This window comes from Tursiops truncatus, chromosome 11 (genome assembly GCF_011762595.2).
Source record: "Tursiops truncatus isolate mTurTru1 chromosome 11, mTurTru1.mat.Y, whole genome shotgun sequence".
Classification (NCBI taxonomy): Eukaryota; Metazoa; Chordata; class Mammalia; order Artiodactyla; family Delphinidae; genus Tursiops; species Tursiops truncatus.
Genome location: NC_047044.1, coordinates 18,930,311 through 18,957,979, shown reverse-complemented (window position 1 = coordinate 18,957,979; position 27,669 = coordinate 18,930,311).

Sequence of the window (27,669 nt, the reverse complement as noted above, 5' to 3'; positions counted from 1 at the left end):
GTGGGGTGAGGGTGCTCCTGGAACCCCAGATACCAAGGGATGACTATATCTACAGCATCTCTAATCTTTACAACACTCCTGAAAGGTGAAGTCCTATTGAACCCATTTTACAGACAAGGAAAAATGAGGCTCATGGAAGTTGTCATCTGACCAAGTTCACTTAGTAAATAGTGAAGTTGGGATTCAAACCAAGTCTAGCTGGCACCAAGATTCATGAGTGCTCTCTTCCTTATGTCATAATGTCTTCTGAACTCTTCAAAAACCACTAATATCTTTTATTATATTGTGAATGAGCTTCAAATAAGATCTGTAATTTGGTTTCTTCTGGCCTTTATTTGGGCATCCCCCCAGTGGATTCTGAGCTCTGACCGTAAGAGTCTATCCGTCACGCTTTCTCATCTCTCCCTTTTTCTGTTTAGTGACTGTCTACTCAGCCTTCAGGGCTCCATCAAGTTCTAGCTTCTTTGTAAAGCTCTGCTTTACTTCTCCAAGCAAAATTAATTACTCCCTTCTCTATGTTCTCTGAACATTTTAATTTGTGTCAAACAAAATTTCCTCTCTTTAACCATTCCTTTTTTCTAAACAGTTTTGACCTACAAAAATGACTTCGAATTGTTTGACCAAATATCTCTTTATGCCATCGTATTGTAGTTGGGGACAGGATCTGTCTGTCCCCTCCCCACCCTGCCTTCAGAATATAAGGTTCGTAACAGTTAACCATAATAGGAGTTGGACTTCCGAGCACTCACTATGGGGCAAGACTGATCTAAACACTTTCCGTGAAAGAACTTTTAATTCTCAGAGCAACCCTGTAAGAGTTGCATATATATGCATTATACATAAAAATATTATATATTATAATAATTATAATTATATATTATGTATAAATATTACATAATATATAAAACAATATTATATATACTATGATGCAGTATATTATATAATATTATGTATAAGCTAAGGTGCTCCCAGGTATTACGGTTGTAGGCACCAAGAAAACTGAAGCTCAGCTCTTGCGCCTGCGGAGATCACGGCCCTGCAGGGGACTCTCACGAAGAACACAGCAGTGATAATGATAATGAAGAGTGATTGCTGGACTCCAGCGATGAGCCTTAGGGGAGGCATGAATGCCCCGCTGAGCACCTGGCGGAAAGGAGGAGGTGACGGAAGAGCCAGCCCAGTCCTCCAGGAGGGGAGGGGAGGGGTAAAATTATCCAAGTGAATAGGTATTCCAGGTCAGCGCAGTTGTGTTCCAGGCCTACGGAGCAGATTATGCAAAGGTCCTGAGTGGGGGCGGGATGGGAGGGGAGGAGCAAAGCAGCCGGTGAGAGTTCAGAGCCCAGCAGAGCAGAGTGGGGTAGGACTGGGGGCCGTGGGACCAGTGGCCTGGATTTGAACCCCAGCTCTATCACTTACTACCTTAGTGGCCTTGGGTAGATTTCTTAACCTCCTTGTGCCTCAGCTTTCTCTCCTGTAAAATGAGTGTGATAACAGTACCTACTTGGTGGGGTTGGAAGGAAGATTACCTGAGTTAATACTTGTCAAGCACTTAGAACAGTGCCTGGTTTATAGAAAATGCTTAAAAATAGTTCTGGGGTAACTAATTTTCCTTTGTTTAGAGTTAAGGAAAGAAAAGTTTTGCTTCAGAAAAGGTAGAAGTTTATGATTAGAGCTCGTAATTGGGTTCTCATAATTATAAAATAATTAGAATAATAGGCATCGCGTATTTATTGTGTGATTAACAAGCGTCCCGTGGCATGCTAACCTCGAAACGACGTTGGAAGAACAGTACTGATGTCGTCATTTTACTCATGAGTTCACTGAGGCATAGAGAGGTGAAATAACACTCCCACACTCTGAACAAGTAGCAGAGACAGGTTTTTTTAAACCAGGCATTTGCTTCCAGAATCCTTGAGCTGAGCCACCATGCTGTAATGCCTTTTTGGTTTGCAAGATTTAAAATGAAAGTGAGATGTGTTGGGGCCTAGATCATTCATGGTTTAATGGGGCTATTTCAAAACAAAAACAAGAATACAAAGGAATGAATAGATGCTTATATGATGTATTCTTGTTGGTTTCTATTGCTTCAGGCTTTTTTCAGTGAACTGATGATGCCCCAGTCCCCCTGAGAAAAATCAGTAAGACCTCACATAGAGCTAAAAGTTGCTCCCTTGAAATGCTCAAGAAATAATGATCAAGCCAAAAAAAAAAAAAAAAAAAAAAACGAGAAAATTAAAAATACAAAGAAATAATCGGTGGAGTTTTCTCTCTGCCTCATCTTTCATCTTCTCCTTTAAAATTTTAACCCAAGCCAAAGATTTCGTTTAAGGTTTTGATTGCAGTCTTCAAAAGAAAATATTTTTAAAAGAAAAATATCATAAAACACTGTCACTGGTAGAATTATACATAACTTTAGAAAACAAAGCAGTAGGGTGTGGCTTCAGAACTAAAGATTTTGGAAGCTTCTGACAGTGAACCTATATGAGACTTTCAAGAACATCCAATGGTGAAAAAGTTACGGGCAAGGACCTTCTTTGAAACTTGTGAACTTAGGTAACTTATTTAACTTCTCTGTGCATCAGATTCCCTTATCTCATGAATGGGGATGATAATACTACTTGCCACAAAGGTGATGACATGAAGATTAGGTGAGTTAATTCATGAGAAATGCTTCCTACGATGCCTGGCAGACAGTCAGTGCACAGAGTTACTTTCCTGGGGTCATCCAACAAGCTAATGTCCGAAAACAGAATTCTCACCCCCAGTCCTGTTTTCCAGGCAAGCTGTTGTTTTTTTAAACAACAGATTATTGTGAACACTCTCAACATAACTGATATTGAGCTCCAGGGTTTGTGTTGCTTCTAGGAACTGAATTCATATTCATTTCCTCTGATTCCCTTTTCTTCCAGTATTGTAATATTAACTCCTTAGATAGAAAGCCCTTTGATAAATTTCTGAGCAATAATAATAGTCTTAGGTCAAAGCTGGGCAGCTGAATTTATGGTACGTATCCTTTTAAAAATTATAATTATTTTAACTTTACAGAAAAGAAAAAAGCAACACCTGATGTTAAAACTCAAACATGTATTTGTTTTTAGCTAAAAAATCCAAACAGAATTACCAAAGTATTAAAAATCTTCAAAAATTGTTGTAGAGGGAGCTATTAAAGTGACAGTGATGCTGGCATCTGAAAGTGATATAATTGCAAGGCTTAAAATTTAGCATCTTTTTGTTTTTGAAATTAAACCATTAAATAAAGACACAGACTCAAGTTACCTACAGCTCACAGAGTCAGAAGCAGGAAAACTTGTCTCTTGCTCATTTTATGTTATGGAGTACAAGGTTAATTCGAGAAATTTTGTCATGGGTTGGGGAGACATGGCCATTCCTCCCGTCTTTCTCTTCTAGCCTGGCTGAGAGGCTTAGGAGAGATTCACAGTGGAGGGAATAAGGATTAGGAGGCTAACTGTATTATGAGAAAAAGCATGTAATTCGAAGAGGTCATCAGGAAATCATTTCCCAAGGAGGGCCCTTGTCTTTGAAATCCGTTCTCACTCCTGGTCTAACAAAGCCCTAGTTCATTGAACCTCAAAGGATGATCTTAAGCAGCTGGTTTTGGCTGGCCCGCTTTGATGGCTGGGGTGTTTGAACTGCCGTGGGGGTTAAAACGGTCTAGTTCAGTTTAATTATTTGTGTATCTGCTCAGGATTCCTCTCAAGGAAGAATGGGCTTCAGCCTGTGGGAAATGAACATCTCTCTGTGAGTAATATAGGGTCTTAGGCGAAATGAAATACCTTTTTCGGGAGCTCAAGTTAATGTTTTGGCGAATTAGTTCATCCTATAACTTGGTGCTTCTGTGGTCCATTTGGTTTGAGGGAGAAGAATCTACACTTTCACATCTCTGTGCCTTTTATCTTCTGCAATCTAGAAGACCCCTCCACACCTTCACACTTTCCTAAATCCTGCCCTTTCTCCAGGCATTTCCGTCTGTAACCTTTCCAAATCATTTAACTTAAAAATTCAAAATTAAAATATGATTTTAACATCCCTTTGGTGTCCTGGGGAAGGAGCAGAGGGACCAATGCCCTCTGGACTTGGCTTCATTTGAGAGAAGATTGTTAAGAGTATATTACAGGATGGAATTTTCTATTTTTAGCCTTGTCTTCAAGGAGAGAGGGTAATTTTCTTCTACAGTATATCCCTTCTTTTCTGGGCTAAAGAGTTGCTGAATTAGATCTCACTAGATTCTTCCATTAGAATATAAGTTCCAGGAAGGCAAGGACTTGTCTATTTTATTGCTATATTAAGAATGCCTAGGACAGTGTCTGGCACAGAGTGGATTCTCATTCATTTAAATGAGTAAATGAATGACCCAGTGTATCAGTCAGGGTGGACTGGGTTGTGCTGCAATAACGAGCAACCTTCAAATCTTAATGGTTTATTTCTCATACATTGCAGGTCAGCTGGGAGCTTTGCTCCACTCCACACCTCCTCTCTATGGAACCAAGGTTGACAAAGCAGCTTTCATCTTGAATGTAGAGGAAAAGAGAGTTGTATGTTTCTAAATTGCAAAAGAATATTCTGACCCGGAAGAGGTATGTGATCCTTTCACTTACAACTCAATGGGCAGAACTAGACACAGCTGTTCCCAAACCACATGGGGGTATGCTAGCAGTCTTACTGTGTGCTCCAAAAGTATTGGTAGCAGTAATGACTACTACACTGAGAGTGGTGAGGTTTTAACTGAAGTGTTTTGGGGGATCTTACCCCTTATTAGAATTTTGGTGAGGCCATGAGGCAGTTTCATTTCTCAGAGTGACTTTTAAAGTCATAAGTCAATTACTTTAAACAAGGGCAATATTACCCAGAGATGTGAAAATTGGTCCTTGGAGGGTGAAAACATTTACAACTTTTAGCTTTTCTAAGGGTCACACTACATAGACAGATATATAGTATATGGTGGTATATAAATGTCATAGTAGTGGCAATTAGGAAAAATGTTTATACAAGCTCCATAGGGATCAATAATGAAAAAAAGGTTAAAACATTGCTTTAAACCTATGTGATGTGAGCTTGTATCTGGACATCTTGTTGCTGGTGGTATTTCATGGGAGTTATGGCTCCCTGTGGCTTGTTTCTTCTGGTAATGAAGAAATGGTGCCTCCATTCCAGGCCACGTTCATTAAAGTGGTCCTTTCTTTCACTGTATCTGCTGTTCTCTAAAATGTCCTCATACCTGTTGGTATAAAAGGCCTATAGAGAGGACATTACTAATATTAGTAGCAGTAGTAATTTCATAGTCAAGGCAAATTTCACCCCTCAGGACCAGCATTTAGGATAACCAGTGCCAAATCAGATGGGCTCTTTGCTAAATAATGGGCTGACTGGTATTCTTGTTCTGATATTTTTGGTCATGTGACTATGGAAATTTAAGTCTCAGACTCACATTGGCTAGTTAAACATTTGTTGACTTTCAGTGGAAAACCTTATTATAAAGAGAAGATAAAAGAAGCAAAATGTCCCTTCCTTATTTCTTATGAAACCTGGGTTGGAATTTTTGTTCCATCTATTTCAATTGCACCTTGAGCACTTATTCACCATGGGCTCTTCTTCAAATTGAATAATTTCTTTGTGCTGTGGTTTCCTCATAGGTAAATGGGAAAAATAATAGTACCTCCCTCATAAGGTTGTTGTAAATATTAAATGAAGTAATTACCATATATATGTGTCTTGAACAGTGCCTGGTGTATAGCAAGTCCCAGATAAATATTTGTTACTGCTAGCTATATTACATTATTATTATTATCAATCCTCATACATGGTCCTCAGCCTTCTTTGGTATAAGTTTTCTCCCTCTTTCTGCAACTCTCTTTCTCCTAGCTCCAGAGCTTTGATTAGATATGCGTGTGTGACTCAATGAGCTCTAAATGGAAGTCACTGAATGGGACTTCAGGGAAAGCTATTTCAAAGAACTGTACCCAGAAAGCTTCTACTTACCAGCTGAAATGCAGATGGACTTTATTCCTGTTGGTGCAGCAGCCACCTTTGATCATCAGGCAACAGCAATGATACTGTTACTTTAAGGGTAGTGCAGCAGAAGGATAGAAAGAAGTTAAATCTATGACAGCATTGTTGGGCAACTACATCACCCTAGACAAAATTCCTCCTGCTTCTTGGTATGTGAAAAAAGCACATGCTTATGTGTTGAAGACACTGTTTTCTGGGGCTTGCAGCAGAAAGAAGGCATTTTAAGTTGATACACTATTTTTACCTATTTGAAAATGTATGTGTAAATCTGGACACTTTATAAAAATGAATGGAAAATGAAAAAAATGTATATATTTATAAATTACTGGTAAGAGGCATATTACTGGAACATAGTAGGGGTAAAATAAGTTTTTGAATTTCTTTACCCCAAAATTATAAAATACAAGGGTCACTCCATATGACACTAGGCAAATAACAACTTGTCCATATTACTATTTTTAAAATATTATTTATTTAATTTAATTTTTTTACAGCATGGCTGAGATATAATTGACATATAACATTGTGTAAGTTTAAGATGTACAAGGTAATGATTTGATATATATGTATACAGTCATGCCTCATTATCCACAGGGTATTGGTTCTGGGAGATCCCACAGATAGCAAAATTCATCAATGCTTAAGTCCTTATATAAAATAGTGTAGTGCAGTCAAGCCCTCCATGTTACCAATCCCGAATCTGGGGTTGGTTGAATCCGTGGGTGTGGAACCTACAGATACAGAGGGCTGACTGTATATTGAGAAATGATTACCACAATAAGGTTAGTTAACACATCCATCAACTCACATAGTTACAATTTGTGTGTGTGTGTGGTTGGGGTGTGGGTGGTGAGAACTTTTAAGATCTACTCTCTTAGCAACTTTCAAATATATAATAAAGTAATTGTTAATTTTAGTCACCATGCTATACATTACATCCCTAAAAATTATTCAACTTAAAACTGGAAGAGTGTACCCAATGACCGCCTTCATCCATTTCCCTCCCCTAATCCCACCCTCGCCCTGGCAACCACCAATCTTTTTTGTTTCTATAAGTTTGGGTTTTTTTAGATTCCAAATATAAGTGAGAGTATACAGTATTTGTCTTTCTCTGTCTGATTTATTTCACTTAGAATAGTGCCTTCAAGGTCCATTCATCTTGTTGCAAATGGCAGGATTTTCTTCTTTTTTATGGTTGAATAATATCCCATTGTGTATACATACCACATATTCTTTATCCATTCATCTGCTGATGGGAACTTAGGTTGTTTCCATGTGTTGGCTAATGTAAATAGTGCTGCAGTAAACATGGGGGTGCAGATATCTCTTTGAGATAGTGATTTCATTTCCTTCAGATGCATAGTCAGAAGTGGAATTGCTGGATCATATGGTGGTTCTATTTTTAATTTTTGGAAGAATCTTTGTACTGTTTCCCATAGTGGCTGTACCAATTTACATTCTCACCAACACTGTACAAGGGTTCCCTTTTCTCCACATCTTCACCAGCCTTTTTTATCTGTCTTTTTGTTAGTAGCCATTCTAACAGGTGTGAAGTGATATCTCATTGATGTTCATTCCCCTGATGATATGCCAACAAATTGGAAAATCTAGAAGAAATGGATAAATTCCTACAAATATACAACCAACAAAGACTGAATCATAAAGAAATAGAAAATCTGAGCAGACCATAACAAGTAAGGAGATTGAATCAGTAATCACAAACCTCCCCAAAAGAAACCCAGGGCCAGATGGTTTCATTGGTGAATTCTGTCAAACATTTAAAGAAGAATTAATGCAATCCTTCTCAAAATCTTCCCAAAAAAATGAATAGAAGAGGGTAATTCTAATTTCATTTTACAAGGCCAGCATTACTTTCATCCCAAAGCCAGATAAGAAAAATATAAGAAAAGAAAACTATAGGCCAATATCTATGATGAATATAGATGCAAAAATTCTCAAAAAATACAGTAAACAGAATTCAACAGCACATTAAAAAGCTCATACACCATGATCAAATGGGATTCATCTCTGGGATGCAAGCATGTTTCAACATACACAGATCAATAAGTGCGATACACCACATTAATAGAATGAAAGACAAAAGTCATATGAGCATCTCAATAGAGGAATAAAAAACATTCTATAAAATTCAACATCCTTTTATGATTAAAAACTCTCAGCAACTTGGGTATAGAAGGAACATACCTCAACATAATCAAAGTCAAATATGACAAGCCCACAGCTAACATCCTTCTCAATGGTGAATGGTTGAAAGCTTTTCTTCTAAGATCAAGAATAGGACAAGGGTGCCCACTCTCACCACTCCTATATAACATAGTACTGGTAGTCCTAGCCAAAGCAATCAGGCAAGAAAAAGAAATAAAAACCCTCCCAATGGGAAAGGAAGAAATATAATTGTCTTTGTTGGCAGATGACATGATCTTATACATAGAAAATCCTACAGACTCTACTAAAAACTATTAGAATAAAGTAATTCAGTACAGTTTTGGGATTCAAAATCAAAAAATCAGTTGTGCTTTTGTACACTAACAACAAAATCATCTGAAAAAGAAATAAAGAAAACGATCCACTTACAATAACATCAAAAACAATAAAACGCTTAGGAATAAAGTTAACCAAAGAGGTGAAAGATCTATAACTGAAAACTATAAGACATTGATGAAAGAAACTGAAGAAAACACAAATCCTAGACCTCCTGCTCACAGTGCAGTTTTAAGGGAGGTTGGAGAGATGGAATCTGTTTTCTATACTGGGAAGTGGACATTACCTCCCATGAAGACTCATATATGGAAGGGCTTTCTCCAAACTTTGGAAGGGAATTCAAATATCAGCCAGCCAAAAAGAATGATTCTGCACAACTAAGCAGCAGAGTCAGAATTCAAAACCAGATCTCTCCAACAAATAGTCCATACTTTCAAACACCATACTGAAAGTCTCATAATTTGTAGTCAGGAATCGAGATCCCACATTTTTAAGATAACAGGGCTCCCATCTGGTGAATCCAAGGGGATGAAAACACTATCGTGTGTGTGTTTTTCTAAGTCATTTTCCCCTTCTTTCTCTTTCGAGGTTTCTTCAAGGATCTGATGGCATTCCCATGGGGTGGATTTATCAAGAGGAGGCTTTATTTTTTTTGACAGCTACACTGACAGCTGTATAAATTGTAGTCATGAAGTGGTATATCTGTTGAGGATGTATTCCTAGAACAGGCAGATATGCAGGCATGAGATCAGCTTTGGAACATGAATCATTAGGATGATTCCCTTATCCACATCCCCTTACCCCTCCAATGGGTTTCTACACAAATAATGAATCTTGGCTGAACTGATCCGTTGCTTTCTGCACTTACTTATTCATGTGTCTCCTCATCTTTTGGGAAGGAGTGGGAAATCTGGTTGATAAGAACCTAGGCCATTTTGTTTTTACTGATGGGTAGAGTCATCATCAAAGGTTCTTAACCATGCTCTGGTTCTTATTGCTGCTGCAGCAACCACTTGCAGCCTCTGACCCTTGTTTCCTATCTCCATGTGTACAGCACAGAGGTCTGGGGGAGATCACCTAGCCTCCCTGAGCCTCAGTTTCCCCAACTATGAGGTGGGGATAATACTATCTTCCTCATAGACACAAAGCCTCAGTAAGGACTGAAAGATACGCTGTGTGTTAAAAGTGTTACCTGGCCAGGCCCATAGTAGGTCCTCAAACCATATGAGCTGAAAAGGAATCGTAGAAAAGACAGGGACTGTCATTTTAAGTTAAAAATAGCTCGTTGAAAAGGGTAAAATAGAAAATCAGTGTAGGTCCTAATTTGTTGCGTTTAGGAAAGACAGTTTATTTAATTGAGTGTCATTTCTTCCTCCTTAACAGTAGCTATTATTGAGGATTTACTCTGTGTAAAGTACTTTACCAACATGATCACATTTAACCCTCACCACAAAAACCCTTTGAATTCAGTGCTCTCATAAGTGGTCTCATTCTATAGATGAGAAAACTGATGAGAAAATCTAGAGAAGTAGTTAAGTGGCAGGACTGGGATTGGCCTGGGGCCTGTCCAGCTCCAGAATTAGCGTTTGTAACCATGGTCCTCTTAGGTGGGTACAAAGGAAAGTTGTCTCAGTCCCCGCCATCACATGATTGCACTTCCCCAAACGGTGGAGGTGAGTGAGTGAAAGTTACTTTCCCTTTGAGCAGTGGATCCTAATTCAAACCCAAGTCTGTAAGCTGCCACACCTGGAATCTGTGATGCTGAGTAATATTGCCGTCCTAGATTCTGTGTAGCTTGTCTGCATGGGTGGATGTGTTCCAGATTCTGGCACAGGGGTCAGATGGGGCACTAACTGTTGATGCCGTCTGGATATGAAGTGACACCCGTACCCCGTCAGGATGCCTCATTTTGTTTACTCTTCTCAGTTGGCTACGCAAGTGGTAATGAAAGTGCTCAGGGACCTGGTTTCATCTGGAGAGCCTGGGCTGAGCGTGACACCTATTCGGGGAACAAAGTTCTGTTGAATAAGCAAGCTGTGTTTCAAGAGAACCATCCAGCTCAGAAACAGGCCACATGTTCCGAATCTGATCTCTTGGCCATGGGGGCTCCCAGCATTATTGTTATTACGATATATTCTGACCCGTTCTTCACAAAGCCAGGTAAGTTCCCTTGAAAAGAAATCATGGTGTTGGCACTGGATGTCATTTCCAGTAGCAGTTCTTCTGGTACTGGCTACAGGAACCGAGTGGTAAGATATACTCACACGAAAGGGATCCTGGCAGGGGTGTGAGAATGGGGAGGTGTAGGGAACATTATAACTGCAGGGCCAGCACACGCCTGCCACGGACAACACTCAGCTATCATGACTGTACACAGTGGTCCTGACAGGGAAGGATCTGCAGAGCTAGGGAGGAACTGTACGCCGTGTGCATTTGTGTGTGTGTGTTGGTATAGTGATGGTGGTGCGCTCTAATTAGACTCTCTTTTAGAGGGAGCCTAGACCCCAGAGTTCATCCGATGAAGGACAAAGATATCAAGAAGGTGCAGTTCCTGCTCTCAGGAGACTTAGAGTCCAGGGCCTAGAGAGGACTTAAATGACAGCTGGGGGGAGCGAAAGATTCTTTTCAGCTGGGAGGCTGTGACATTTGAATTGGGTATTAGGGTGGATGTAGGGTTGGGACACATGGGACGTGGGTGCAGGGGGCGGCCTTCAAAAGAACACTGTGACAAGTTGTAAAGGGACATGAACTGGCTGACTGTGTATTGAAGCAAAGGGTATGTAAAGAAAAGTAGTAAGAAACAAGGTTGGAGATAGTGAGACCTTGAATTGCAATTCGCATTTCACTCTGCAGAAAGTCGTATGAGTGGGTGATGTGGTCAGAGTATGTTTCAGGTAAATTAATCTGGTAAGAATATCAATAAAGAAAGAGACTGGGGTCAGGGAGACTGGGTAAAAGTGTGTGATTTGACTGCTCTTTATGTTTTATTCCAATTCTCAATTTTGTATATTTTTACATAACACTGATCCCTTTTAAAGCAAACTGTTCTCAGAGAGCCATGCTTACTCTTAAGTAATTTTATGTACAAGTTAAAGCAGGAGCATGTTTTTGTAATTTGGTTCAATCCTATGAGTGAATTTATAAATAACTGACATTTCTTATCCTGTCCGAGCTTTTTAAAAAATAAACGATTAAAAATAAATAGAATTCTGTGTTTGAGGAATTCCTACCAATGCTGTTACCAGCCACTTGATTCAACGGTAACAGTCTTAGGCTTCCTCTTAGCTATGGCCACCTGTTTGAGCTGAGTAGGGAACTGATGGTGGTGGAAGTTTCTTCCAACCTTGCTGAAGTTTTCTTGCCCTTGGACGGAGCTCCACTAGTGGGACACTCCTGGATCTTGTCCCATTTCTTTCTTCTCCCCATGGAAGTGGAGTAACTCATCTGATTGGTGAGTTTGGGAGAGGAAGTGGGTATGTATAGTTCAGTCACGCCCTCTTGGGTGTGAGCTGCCTGCAGGAACCATTGTTTTGCTCTGTGCCCCCGCTGCCCTAAGTTTTCTCTGGGCAAGCCCCGCATGGAGAGACCTGTAATATCCATACTGCTTGTACGGGGTGGGTAAATCAGTCTAATTCTGGAGTTAATTTTAGGAAGCCTATTTGCTTAGTGTTTCAGACTAAATTCTCAAGTATAATGATAAAGGTGATATTTTGATTTCTCTTCTTCCTTGCTTACTAGTCTAATTTCTTAATTGGCTCAGAATTTAGGCAGAGGAAGAAGTATGCTCCTTATTGGCTTTAACAACATTGTTAATGGGGGAAAGGAGGTATTTAATTGTGTTTTCATGTAAAATATCATGGTATTTATATTTTTCACAAAACGGAATCTGCTTCTGGCTCCAACTCCAAAGAGAAAGGTACTGCTTCTGCCAGATAAGGTCTAAAATGCACATCGCAGCCCAGCATCCCCATGGAAAATATCAGGTCCTGAAAGTAAACACGGTCATCAAAGAGGACTCAGATTCAGGGTGTACTTGGGTGAGACAGAACTGGAGCATCACACAGTCCCTCTCCTTAATAGCTAAAGCTGGCAGTCGGCTTTTGGAGAGAAGAGCAACACCTTCTGTAGGAATCAATTGACAGCAGAAATGGTACTTCAAGTGATACATAAGCAAAGATGCGCTCTTCTTAGTAATTAGTATTGCTGTGGTTGGCTAAATAATGTTCTCTTAAAGATGTGCATGTGGACTTCCCTGGTGGCACAGTGGTTAAGAATCTGCCTGCCAATGCAGGGGACACGGGTTCGAGCCCTGGTCCGGGAAGATCCCACATGCTGCAGAGCAACTAAACCCGTATGCCACAACTGCTGAGCCTGCAGTCTAGAGCCCTTGAGCCACAACTACTGAGCCCACGCGCCACATCTACTGAAGCCCCCGCGCTCTAGACCCCGTGCTCCACAATAAGAGAAGCCACCACTCTGAGAAACCCGCGCACCGCAACGAAGAGTAGCCCCCGCTTGCCACAACTAGAGAAAGCCTGCATGCAGCGAGGAAGACCCACCACAGCCAAAAAAAAAAAAAAAAAAAATGTGCACGTCCTAATCTTCAGAACCTATGAATACATTACCTTACTTTGTAAAGGGACTTTGGGGATGAGATTTAGTTAAGGATGTTGAGATGAAGAGATTATTTTGGATTATTCTGGTGGGCCCAATGTAATCATGATATAATTCTTAGAAAAAAAGAGGCAAGAGGGGCTTCCCTGGTGGCGCAGTGGTTGGGAGTCTGCCTGCCGATGCAGGGGATGCAGGTTCGTGCCCCGGTCCGGGAGGATCCCACATGCGCGGAGCGGCTGGGCCTGTGAGCCATGGCCACTGAGCCTGCGCGTCCGGAGCCTGTGCTCCGCAGCGGGAGAGGCCACAACAGTGAGAGGCCCGCGTACCGGAAAAAAAAAAAAAAAGAGGCAAGAGAGTCAGAATCAGAGAAAGATGTGATGACAAATACAGAGATCAGAGCATCAGAGAGAGATTTGGAGATGCTATGTTTCTGGCTTTGAAGTTGGAGGAAGGGGCCGTGAGCCAAAGGATGCAGAGGGCTTCTAGAAGCTGGAGAAGGCGAGGAAATAGATTCTCCCCTAAAGGCTCCAGTAAGAGCCAGTCCTGTCTATACCTTGGCATTAGCCCAGTGAGACTGATTTTCGACTTCTTACAAAACTATACAACAAAAAGTTTTTGTTTCTGTAAGCCAGTAAGTTCGCACTAGTCATTACAGCATCATTAGGAAACTATTATAAGTACCCTAAAACAAGAATTATAATCCTGACAGAATATCATTTTCAAATTAATTTTTTAATCAACTCTGTTTTGGATAAGATAGTCTGATTTACAACTTACAAATCCAAAGAAGGACGGACATAGGTTAGTCCAATTCTCCAGGCTGCCACAAAATATTATGTACCACACACATTTGTTTACGTGTTGGCTACTGTTGCATTATAACAGCAGAGCTGAGTAGTTGCAACAGAGATCATATGGCCCACAGAACCTAAAACACTTACTATCTGGACCTTTACAGAAGAAGTTTGCTAGATGCTTAGGCTGCAAAGTTACATCATTTTGCCTGCTCTCAAAGAGTTTACAAACGAGGGTGAGTGTTGGGAAAGAAAACCACCCAGTACAGTGAAGACATTTCTCTAATTGTGTGAACCATGAGAATGAGATCATAAAGAAGGAAATGATTAGTTCTTTCTATGAAAAGTCTTTTAAAAGGCTTTGAAGAGGAGCTGAAATTTAAGATGAACATCACACTGTGTAAGAATTTGCCCAGTGGGTAGGAAAAATACATTTCAGATGAAGATTCAGTGTGATAGAAGGAGGCGGGGAAAGTAAACAGAAAGTATAGGAATCACTCAATAAGTTGCCCAAGCGACTGTAGCATCTGGTGTGTGTGGGGATGGACAGAAGGAGTAAGTTAGGCTAGTGGTGGGTGGGTCCTAGATAAAGAGAGGAAAAAAACCCTCCTAAACTCCTAACTATGATGTGAGAATCCCCTTGTTGCAGTCTTCATCAGAGCTGCATGTTTCTGGATGAGTCACTTTTTTCAACTGATACTGTTATCTTAAACCATGTAAAGATGGGGAGAGAGTAGCAAGGGTGGATCCGGTCATTGTGACACTAACTTCCTAATTTATGTCTTTGTAAAGATGTTTTCATGGCAAAGTTAAATTTTATAATTGGGAAACTATGAAAACTCTTCTGGAATTGCTAACTATTCATTGTAAAAGGAATCCCATTTTTCAAAGCACAGTGTGGACAACACAAGAGAGTGCAAAGATAAGGGGAGAAATGTCTTGAGAAACTGCCCCACTCCCCGCCATAGTCATTTAAAAATGACAAGTACATGAATTTTGGATAGAAGATGGGAGAGAAAATTCTTTTTGTAGAAAGGCAGTTTCCAAGAACAGATTTTTCACTGAGCAAGCTATGCCAATAGCCCCTCACATGGTGCACAGGGAAGATGCTCTCCTTTTCATCATTCTTTTATCATTGAAATCTGCCTTCTTGATTGCCCCTTCCTTGAATTCTGGGTAAATTCAAACTCCACCAGGTTCTGTTGGAAGAAGAAAGGTTAAGTGGAAAGTAAGTGCACTGGGAGGATTTGGGAGAAACTTTATTAGGGACCATAGAATCATAAGCATAATTATGCCATAATAACTCACAAAGTTTCAGCATGCTGTATTTAAACTGCATTTGACTAGTTCTTCAGATTATTTATGTTTGCTGTTACAAATTGATCCTGGATACAATATCAATTTCTTAATGAAGAGTTGCAGAACTGGATCTGCTTCATTACCTAGCTGTGTGGCCTTTGACATGTTCTTGTGTCTTTCCGAGTACTAGTCTCTCCAAGTGCAAAATAAGCATGCTAGAGAAGTTATCATGGAGGGGTGCAAGAGCATTGGGTTTGAGGCTAGGATACAGGACTTCCCAAGACAGCTCTAACTCAGTTGCCTCTACTTTGCTACTTATTTATTCTGTGTTCTTGGACAAATGGCCCTTCTGAACAACAGTTTCCTTATCTGTAAAACAATAAGAATAATACATAGAAATCTTATGAAGCTACTAAAAAGATTAAAAAGTAAAGGAGAATTATAAACTAGTCAAGAAAGACTTCATCTTCCTCTACAGTTTGTTAAAGATCCAGAAGACTTTAGGGTCAGTCAGATGACGAGTTTTAAAGATGCTTAATCACTTGTTTTTAATATGTTTCAAGAGCCTTAAACATAATCCTGACTCCTACCCAGTAATCTTCCTCTTGGAAATCTTTCTTAAGAAAATAATGTAATATTTAGGATTATTTTGTGATAGCAAAAATTGTAAATAATTTTTATAATGAATGTTTAACTAACGGTTAGTAAAATAGGCTGCCACTTTGTGGATTATTATGGGGTTATTTATATGGGTTTATGATTCTATAGCCCCTGGTGGAGTCTCTTCCAACTTGTCTTTAAAAACACAATGGTGATTTATACAATGTATCTAAAAATCACAGCATTAGTATGTGATATGGTTTTTTCCAAGAAAAAAATATAAAAATTTATGGTATTGTGCCTGGAGGAAAAAAAAATCACAACATTGAACATTCCTACTGACACGCAACCTAGTGCCAGAATCTTTGACAATTTTCTGGTCAGTGGGGTTGGACTGAGAAAAAGCAATCGGTGGCCTACCAATCCATCATCCGATTAAGACTAAGAAATCCTGGACTAAAATGGGACAAGGTGGGATAATATTTCATCTCTTCCCCACTGTCTGCCCTCTGGTTCAGTGATTCAAGAACTTTACTTATCAGAAAACAAGGTAGCCATGTTTAAATCAGATAAGTCCTATGTTTCGAGGAGGCCATTGTTGTCTTTTTCCTTATCTGCTCTGGACTGAACATTTGTGTTTCCTCCCAAATTCATATGTTAAAACCATAATATGATGGTATTTGGAGGTTGGCCTTTGGGTGGTAATTAGGTCATGAGGATGGAGCCCTTATGATGGAATTAGTGCCCTTATAAGAAGGGACATGAGAGAGTTTCTTCTCTCTTCTCTCCACCATGTGAGGATATACTGAGAAGATGGCCATGTATAAGCCAGGCATGGTCCCTCACCAGACACTGCTGGGACCTTGATTTTAGACTTTCCAGCCTCTAAAACCATGAGGAATGAACTTTTGCTATTTAAGCCACCCAGTCTACAGTATTTCCTATGGCAGCTCAAGCTGTCCAAGATGCCATCTTGCCTCTGATCTATCTTTCAATATCATTTTGCAAAGTGTATTTTCCAGAAAGCAGGGTAGGAACCTGTGGGATGGTGGTGATAGTGGTGGTAGTCATCTGGTTACCACTGCACTTTTGCATTCTGGAAGTAGAGTTCCCTTGAGCAAAGCACTTTAGACGAGATGGCAACAGGTAACCATCAGGTCGGGTAACAACTCGAGCTGTGCAGTTCAGAGTTTCAGAGAACCACCCTGTAGAGGTAGGCCACATTCCACTGTGGGCCAGGAGAGTTGTCCTAGGTGAATTCCTGCTAGGCATTGGCCAGAAGCTCTGCAAATTACTGTATTCCAGTTATGCTTTAAAGTGAAGGTGATGGATATGGAAGGCAGAGAACAGCAAACTAAAATTAATTAAAACTTTCTTTGCCTAGAAAAAGTCCTTAGCCCTTCCTTCCAAAAAGCCCACTACACTCCAAGTAAGCAAATATGAAAATAAACTCCAAGAGTGCGAACATTAAAAAAAGAGTATAAATAAAAAATCCAGCAAGGATTGACAATAAAAACAATTACCCACTGATTAGTTAGGAACTTGTTTGGCTATCTAAAACAGAAAATCCAAATAGTTAGTGATGGCCTAAATAAGATAAGGTTTATTTTTCTCACATGTAAAAGAAGTTCAGAGATGGGCAGTTCAGAGCTGGAAAGGCAGCCCATGATGTCATTCAAGGACACAGGTTCCTTCCAGCTTTCCCCTCTGCAATCCTTAAAGTGACCCTCTCAAGATGGCTGCCAGGACTCCAGCCATTGTGTGGAGGCAGGAAGATGACAAAAGGCAAAAGGAACACTTGCTGGTTGATTCTTTCCCATTTAGGGGCCTTTCTGAGAAGCCCCACTGGTGACTTCTGCCTATAATTAATTCATTGGCCAGACCCTATTACACGGCAACCCCCTCTGCAAGGTAGGTTGGGAAATGTAGTTTTAGCTGTGACTATTTCTACATCCAACTAAATCAAGACTCAGTAAGATAGCAGAATGGACCAACATTGAGTCAACAACTAGCAGTATCTGCCATGTCTACAAACCTACAAAAAAAAAAAGTCTGGGGCTTCCCTGGTGGCGCAGTGGTTGAGAGTCCGCCTGCCGATGCAGGGGACGCGGGTTCGTGCCCCCGTCCGGGAAGATCCCACATGCCGCGGAGCGGCTGGGCCCGTGAGCCATGGCCGCTGAGCCTGCGCGTCCGGAGCCTGTGCTCCTCAACGGGAGAGGCCACAAACAGTGAGAGGTCTGCATACCGCAAAAAAAAAAAAAAAAAAAAAAAGAAAGTCTGTTCCAAGAATCAGAACTATAGCCAATTCCCAGTAAACCTCATCTGTGGGGCTCTAGGAAAGCAGCTCGTAGAGAATCCCCAAATCAAAGTTAAGACTATTCTAACCACAGAATATAGGAAATGGATTGAATGTAAACTTATTTAGTTAAACTTCTATTCTGTAATTAGGAATCCAGTTTTCATTCTATAGATATTATCTGAAATTCTAAAAACTATAAAATAAATTAAGAATTGTATCATATTAATTGCTTGGGGAGAAATGGCCAAGAGGTTAACTAACTAAAGGATTGTTACCTATCCTTTGCCTTTCTTTAAATATTGGAGTGGAATTGAAGTGTGCGCCTTCTCTCTTCTCCTCTTTTTTACCCAATCCCTCTATCTCCGGCCTTGAGTTTATAAAATTCAGAGCCTCTCAAGTATTTCCTTTGTTGGGCCACTGACCCCTGTTGGGCCAGGGTTAGGGGCAGAGGGACCAAGCTTAGGACTGGCCCCTCCCCTGGTGGGTGGGGGAGGGGACAGGGCTTCCTTGTGTTAGAGTTAACTCCATAGCAGTCCCTGACATAGAATTGGTGCCTAGTAAATACTGATTTGAACTGAAGCTCAGATTTAAAAGATGGGGTGGTGGCAGGGGACACATTCTGGTTCATTCTTCTTGGTACTTTACCCCAGCCCTCCTTGTTCCTGAGTGAGTGCAAAGAGTCACTGAAGTGCACCTGAACTTTTCTCTGTTCCTTCTCTTTCCCACAGCGGCGGGGTGCATGGTGGAGGGAAGGGGGGAGAATTAGAGACAGATAGGAACCTACTGGTTTCCTGTTTGCATGCCTCCCCTCAAGAACTATGGAAGAAAATTTATATTTTATTGAAAAATACAAAATTTGAAGTGAAAGAGGAAACTAGGGCATCTAATAATAATAGTAATAAGACTTAGAATCTGTCCCATCTTACACGTAGCACAAAAAGCCTTCTGAAGGGTGCTTCCATTCCCTCACACAAGTGATTGCGTCCAGGCACTGGCCCACCTCCTACATCCATGGGCTCTTTTTCGGGCCGGGCCTCTTGCTGGGTGACTCCACCTAGATTCTCAACTAAGAACGGAACATTTTCTTCATTTTCACCACACAGAGGAATGATATTATGTGCAGAACATCTGCAAATCTTAAGTGTGGGCCTCATGCTGTACCAGTTTCCCACACATAAATCTTCCTGTGAACTCAGGTCCACTGATACTTGCCTTTATAGGTGACTGTGAGGCCAAGCACATGTTGTCTTTTGGAGCAGAAAACCAAACCCCCTTTCCAATGGAAAACAGTCCACAGTTTTAGGAGGTTTGAACAATAGCTCACGGCCCTCTTGCTTGTCTGCTTTTTCCTCCCACAGTGCTCCAGTCTGGATGACTGGACGCTCATTCAGGCAGCCGGATTCTGAGACTCTCAGATTGGAAGGTGTGGCCTATTCACCCATCCAGGGCGAAGGTTCCTCCTCAATGTGTGCAGTCCAGCCTCTGTTTTCCCTTCTCCTTGGGCAAGGAGGTGGCAATGTCTTTGAGATCTATCATTCACTCCATCTTCAGACCACTTCAGTCAAACGGATTTGCTGCTAAACACCTTCGATGCCCAACTATAACGAATGGCTAAAAAACTAAGCAAATGAAAACTGGTGCTTCCATGTGATAGGACGTGATGCATCTATTAAAGATCATAGTTTAGGAAAAATTATTGAATCACCTGGAAAAAAAGTTTATGATATATTATGACATAAAAAGAGCAGGTTATAGGACAATATGTAAAGTACAATCCAGATAGATAGATGGATAGATGATAGATGATAAATAGATAATAGAGTGAGTGAGTAAGTGGACATAAGGGATGATGAGTGTTTCAAAACACTTAACTCTACCCTGAGGGCTGTGTTACTCTTACCTTCCGTTCGCCTTATACCATCTAGAAAGACCAGTAGACACTTCTAGAAGGAAAACAATCTTATGACTACTCAAACACAAAAATGCAGAGAATTCAGGGGATGGTGTTCCCTTCCAGTCCATTCACTGAGTCAGTGATGGTCACTGGAAGCCAGCCCTTTGTCTCCCCTCTCTCGCCATGGTTTTTCCATCCTCTCACACATTTCTGCAGCATCCCAGCTCCACCCTGGCATTAAGAGATCCTTACAATCCTCCACAGGAGCAGGTATAGGGCTTCTGGAAGTTTCAGGGTGTGGCATTGTCGAGATGAACTCCTCTTGTTAATATTCAGTCCAGCACATAAAATTTAAGGTATTATTTACAATTTAAAAAAAACCTATCAAGATTATGGGGAACAGAAAACCTCATTAGGTTACATTGACTTTGCCATGTAATTAGGCAGATGTCATGATAAAATGTGTTAGCCTAGAAGGGAAAATACTACAGATTTTTGGAGAGCAGATGAGTTACCCAATCATAATCATGGTTAGTCTTGAAAGTTGCGTTTTCTGTATCTTAAAGGACTCTCCTTTCTCTCTCTCTCTCTCTTTCTCTTTCCCTCTCTCTCTCTCTCTCTCTCTCTCTCTCTCTCTTAATCATTTCTCCATATTCTTTTATCTCCTGGAAAAAAATTTCACCACACCCACTATTTGCATTGCTTCTTAGAGAACATTCTTCTTTGCAAGCTGGAGCTATGAATTTTCTGATTCAGGTCAAAGTTACTGAAGCCAAAAAGAATATGAAAGAAACCATAGGGAAAGTGAGGTGAGCTCTCTAGGTTAGATCAGAGGATGCCTGTTGGGGAGTAGGGAGTATGGAATGGGTAGCTAGGATGAGGCTAGACCATGGAGGGCTGAAATCTTAACTTGGTTATGGAGCTCACTGGAAAGACAACTGCTGAGTTGGGGCAGCAGGGTTTCCCCCCTGCCCCTCTGCGATTATCTTGTCCCAAATTCTGTTCCTGGCTTATTTCCCTCTTTCCTTCTTAGATGGGGTACTCAGCTGTTCTGGACAACAGAATGGGAAGTCGCTTAGATGCCCTGGAGTCTTGCTTTTGCAGTTCTGATACAGAGCATTAGACCTAATTTAATTTGAAAATAATACAGTAAGATGAAAGGAAATCCAACTTGAGCTCCTCATTTTAGAAAGAGTCCAAAAACAAAAAGATGATGTGAGCCCAAGACATGAACCTCAAAGGAGGCCCTCTGGTCAATGGAAGCAGACGGGGCCAAACGTTTTTCCCATCCGTGTCTTGTCCCTCTGGCATGGAGGCTGGATGAGGGAGGGAGGTACATAGCAGAAGAGCTGGCCAACTTGCTGATGCTGCCCTCTTATTCAGCTCATGGAAACTTCATAGCATCTAAGGTCTATCTTTCCCCCTGGATTTGAGGGGAAACCACCTATAGCCCTCTTGAACTAGTTTCATGGAAGGAACTTCGATACTGTGCAAAATTTCACCCAAGATTAATTGAACTTGACATCCTGGATGTCTTTTGCATGACGTACTAAGGTAGTATTTTTGAAAATGTCAGTATCTGATCCTTGGTGTGTGGTTTTTAGATGTCTAAAGTATTCCCACTTCTCAAATTTCCTCTAAGAAGCTGGAATGCGATACATTTCGGGGTTTTCTTTATTTCGGATGAATCTCCACCTTGCTATAGCAGAGCTAAATATACTCCAAATCAACAATTCATCACAATAAAAAAAAAATACTGAAGGATATCCAGAGTGGCTGACCTCAGTTCAACACAAACCGTTCTCTACTTTACGGGAAATTAGGATCACGGGCCAGCTTTACATTAAATGGAAAGTGTACGCTACCATCTTGTGGACAAAATATAAATAACACTGAAATCTACTCAAGACGACTTACCCTTCTCGGTATTACAGCGAACAGCTATCTTGTCCTGGGTTCCCCCATGCCATCATGATGACCGTCCCATGCAGTTTGGGACTTTGGTCTTTAGTGATCTGTCAACAAAATCAGGTGTAGTACAACATGAAAAAATGGGAGTTTACTGAGAAAATTGTAGAACACAAATGCCAGAGACCTGAGTCCTTGTGTAACATTTTGACTCGGGCTTCTTCTAGTTTTCACTTTTCCAATTGTAAAATGACTCTGGTCACCTCGTATGGTACACCTAGGTTTCTGGGTGGTGTTGACAGAGTTAGGTTTGCACAGTGTCCTGTAGAGTTGAATGTTTTAAACCAAAATAAACTGGTTTATTAATCAGTTATTTTCTAATGAATGTAAAAATTGGTTATTTTTCTCCTGAATGATTTTTACACATACACTAAGTCATACACAAACGCACTCATTTCCCACTTCCCGTGTACTAAAAGAATGACATTCTAGAACGTGGAAACATGAATAATGTCATCACAACTGAATAAAGAAGAAAACACAGAATCCCAGCATCTTAGGGTGAATAAGAACATCCAAGTTCATCAAACCCAATCACTTTTCTAATGCTTGCATCACTCGTACAATATCCAGCCATTCTCTGAACATCCTTTTCCAGAATGTAAGAAAGTACTGGCAATGGTAACCACATAAAAGACAGAGAACTAGATTTCTACCATAAATTTCCATGGATACATTTTGTTGTTAATAGAGACAGATGATCAAAATTAAGCTAGGCGCTAGAGAATCTTTACAGAAGATTCTGGAAATATTAGTCTCTTTTTCCTGATGTAGAGGCTGTAGTTTATTTATAGTATGCTGAATGGCTCTCATGCCCACTGGAGCTTAAAAGATCTAAAGTTAGAACTTTCCAGTGTTAAAAGTTCTTTCATCTCGTAGGGAAGCAAGACATCTACCTTAAGCTGAAGTTGTTTCATTCCATTAATTCTTCCTTTAAGCATCATATCTAAGTTAGGGATATATGTGCAAGTGTGTGTGTGTGTGTGTGTCCCATGTGTTTTTCTAACTCATAGGAAAATCGTGGCTTTCAGGTTGATCCTAGCGGTAAATCACCACTTAAGAAGGCATCAAAATGTTCATTTTTGTTGTGAGCAAATAATGTAACTGGTCTCTCATTGTTTTCCTAGCTGTATAAAAAGAAATAATGTATGTCTTCTCTATCTCCCATAGAGAGATTGCAAAGTTTATGATACCACTATCCCTGATGAATCTCACTAATCTCGGTATTATATTTCTATTACAACTTTACAATAGAGAGCAGAGTCTATTTTGAAAGAAATATGTTCACCTTCACTTTACTGTCAACGTTGAAGCACTGAGTTTCCACAAATAGAAAAGTTCTGAAACCACAACAAAATGACAACAACAGTAACAAAGACAGACAGGGCCCCGACCTGTTCTCAGCACTGGCTCTAGGAAGGACAGGTGAGAATTAGAAATTTTACTTAACATACTTGAGTCCCAGGCCTTCCAGATCAATTCCATTTGTCTCTGCATTTTTATTTTTTTGACCTCCCTCCTTGGGGCGGGGTGGGGGGGTAGTTTGTTTGTTTTTACTATACTTTGTGGCCAAATGTATAAATGTAGTCTCTGAAGGGAGGCCATTACTTTCAAAGGTCTGAGGAAGCTTTAAAAAGAAAGGACATAAGGGATGTCCTTGATTAGCTAGGAGACCACCAGTGCTAAAGTACCTTAAAATCAGTAAGAAAATTTCTCAAATCTGATAAGAAGGAAACTTCTGTATTGCATTGTTTTCCACAATTTAGACATGGTATTTTCAGTTTCCATATATTTTTCTGTGAATGATGAATTTTTGAATGTTAATACTAACATTGTATCACAAACATTTCATGGTTCTTCTTGTGCTTCAGAAACTGCCGAATTCTTACATATATAGCGCATATATCCTTACCAATCTGGGATAACTTAAAAGTTATTCTTGCCTCCAACAGGACTTATCTCCAAATTAATAATGGAATTCAACGGGAAAACAAGGCTCAGTGTCTAGAATGTTACTGGACAGTCAGCTGTTTGTATACTTTGCTCTGTATTTGAAAACTTCGTGTAATAGACATAAAAGATAATCTGAGTTGAAGGCATTGTATAAATTCCAAATGAGCTCAAGGATAGGATGAATGATATTATGTATTGAGTGTCTGTGATGTAACAGGTAGTCTGCCAAGACGTTTCCATTTACAGGAAACTGACCATCTCCATTTCAAGCTTGGTGTGTATGAGTGACTTACCCAAGTCACAGAGTTAGAAGTACTGAATTAGCACTCGAAGCCCACACCCTGTTTAGGCCGTGCCTGTGGTTCCTATATAAAGATTGAAGTGTGGCCTGGGTGAGTTTTGAATAGAGAAGTATATCTTATAAAGCAAATTGTCCACCTCAAAATTTCCGGTGAACATTTTGGCTAACTAAGATCGCATCTTGGGAGAGAAGTTGAAGTTGGTGATAAAGATTTTGTGGTCACCTGCAAAAATGCCAGACCTAACGCTCTGCCAAAGGGTAAGATCACTGAGGGATGACATGAAAACAATGGGGCACAAATCCTGAATCCTGGAGAATGCCCACAGGTAAGTGAGCGGGATAAAGAAATGAGCCTCAGGTTCACAACCGATCCATTAGACAAGGGGGTGGTGGTGGTGTCTCATGACTCCCCCCGTTACAGATGAGGAACTTGAAATACAGTGAGACGAATGACTTATTCAAGGTCACACATCAAATCAGCCTCCAACCCAGGACCATAAACCAGAGTCCCTGTCACCCAGCCCATTGTATTTTGCCCCCATGATTTTAAACTGCAGGCCTTCTGTCTTTCCTAAGCCCATCATTTCTCCCCAGTGGGTGAGAAAAAATAAACAAATTCCAATGAGCGCACCCAACCCAGTCTGGGCTTCCGTCTCTGTTGTTCTGACAGCTTCCTGGTCCCTAAATGAAATGATCCCATATTAAACCTTGGTGTACGTGGAGGGCGGGAGGGCAGACAGTGGGGGGAGAAGCAGGGGTCGGTATTAGTTTTCTCATTTAATTAACTGTATTCAACAGAGCTAATGCCATAGACAAGTTACTAAAGGCCAGTAACACATCCCTTAAGGAATACTTGGGGCCCATTTTTTCAGCCCATTAGTGACCAGAAGAACAGCCTCATAAACCCAGGTCTGCCAAAGCCAAAAGAAAAATGTGTATAATTGGAAAAAGGTTGAAAACAATCCTGGATAATAAATTACACTTACTCAGTTCCTTTGTCCTTCCAACTCTACAGCTAGCATCACATTTCATAAGGGAGCCACGGAGAAAAGGCAAATGCTGAGAGGAAGTCTGTACTTATTAGACACCAGAGAAAGGTCTCCGAGATTAGTGAAATCAGTTGTTTACTTCGAGTCGCTAACTTGAAGGGTGCATCAGGCCAAGGATGCTGCCTGCTTCCCTCAAGGAACAGAGCACGCACGGCCCCACAGCTTGACCATTATCTATAGGAAAGTGGGCAGGAAGAGCTTAACAAAATATCTTCTAATTAGGTGCTCTGATAATCTTCTAAATTCCCTTGTGCAAAAGCCAGCTACCTACCTCATCTCCTTGGACTGCCCAGAGTCATAATCTACTCCTGACATTTAATGGATCTTCCTCTCCAGGAGACAGCCATTCAAGCAAAAGGAAGACGAATGGAGGTCTCCTGCTTACCAAGTGCATTTTCTTTAATAAGTAGATATATAAACATGCGTGCACACACATGCTGGTGTCTCGTGTGGATTGAAACCAGCTGGAATACATTTGTCAGGGAATGCCAAGCTTCAGTTGGTCTTAGAACTTGAAATGGATCCTCCCTGTTTTCTGGGATAAGTCCTCTGGACGTTCGCTTATGCTGCTGCCAGTGACGCGTGAATTTGATCATTCAATCCTTGTCCATTAAGACATTGGAAGACATATTTTTAAGCCCCCAAACTCCTGGGAGGGCCAGAGGAACCAAGGCAGCATGACCTCCCTGCGGAGAAGTTCTCATCACTGTCCCCTGCCTGGACCACCACCTACCTACCCCATCTAGCATTTAGACTCATTTTGCCTACCATTTCCCTCCTGGAAACATATCCAACAAGAGCTGGCATGCCCATATGCATGGGTTGTACAGTGCAGGCTACTGGGAAAAGAATTTGCTCCCAAGAAACATCCTGTAGAAGTGGCCCCTTTTCAACATTGTTAAGATACTACGTGCACCTCACATCTCCTATGATCTGTTGTGAAAGCAAAGGTCAGTCTGCTGGCTACTTTCTCTATTGGAACAGTCGGTAGTCAGACCGTGAAGCAATACAAAGACGATGTCTTTTTATGCAAGGTCACCCCCAATATTAGAACCAGGATTAATTTCTGGTTGCCAGAAAGTCTTTCTGATGTGATTTGAATGATCTCTTGCTCTTCCAGAACCTCTTCCACCCAACCTCCCCCACACAATTGCCCCCGGCCATTTTTAAAGCCCTGCTAAGAAAGTAAATCCTGTGAAAGCAAGAATCTTACCTGTTCTGTTCATCACTGTGTTGGCACATCACATGCCCTAGACACACACCGTAGCAAATTTGGAGGGAAGAAGCAAGTAGAGAGAAAATTTTGAACTACAGTCAGTGCTCAGAGAAAGCCTGTCCCTTTGGCCATTATGTTGGTGCAGACTAAGTAGAGAGCAGGTGACGTGTGCGGTATTGGATCTCTGATTGGTGAGAACAGCACACCCTACCTTAGCACAAAAAACCCTTTGGTTCAACCAAAGGTGCATCTTACAACAAGCATGGATGTTGTGTTTAGGTCTCTATTGAGGTGGCCAGCTCATCCCGGTCTACCTGGGAATTTCCTGTAGGTCCTGCATCCTGGGAAACTCTTCTATTCCAAGCAAACCATAAAGATTGGTCACTCTAGCCTCTAGATCTTCCTAAAGGAACAAATGATCGTTGCCTTAAACTTAGATTCTGAAGATCTGAATTCAATTTCCGGCGTCAGCACCTTCCATTCCCCTTGTCTTATGCAAGCCACTGAACTTCTCTTTTCCTTCTTCTGAAAAACAGAGATAACTTTATATGGTAGTTGCAGGATTAAATTAGAAGCTATAGCCTTTAAGATTATCAAGGCAGGGACAATTTATATTCCATCTTAGTAGCCCTGAATGAGTGGTTGTGAACACACTTTGTGAACTGAGACATAATTTTGCGTCCGAGGTTTTGCCAGTGTTATAAGCATATCTTTTTCTCAAATACCTCTCTGTCCAATTCTAATGAGTCTGTATAGCTCCAGGTGAATCATAGTCTCTTCTGTGAAGCCCCTCAACGCACTCCAGCCACAGTTGTTTCCCTTGCTTCCATAGACTCTTAAGTAACTTGAAGAAAATTGTTCAGCATCACCACCATTAAGAGTACGTGCTCCGCAGCCAGAGACTTTTACTCCCTGACAGGCAAGGTCGACACCTCTACTCAGCCTTGCAGCAGTTACAGAAGACGGACCATCGCCCTTCTGCTTCCCATGAGAATATGGGATAAAACCTCCGAGGGGGGAATGAAACAGGAGGGAAGGGGGCAGGACACAACCTTTGAAAGAATGACATAGCCCAAGGACATGACATAAACCGACTAGAACTAAATGGGTCCAAGGTGGCGGACACTTCCACTAGACCTTGAGCCTCCGTATA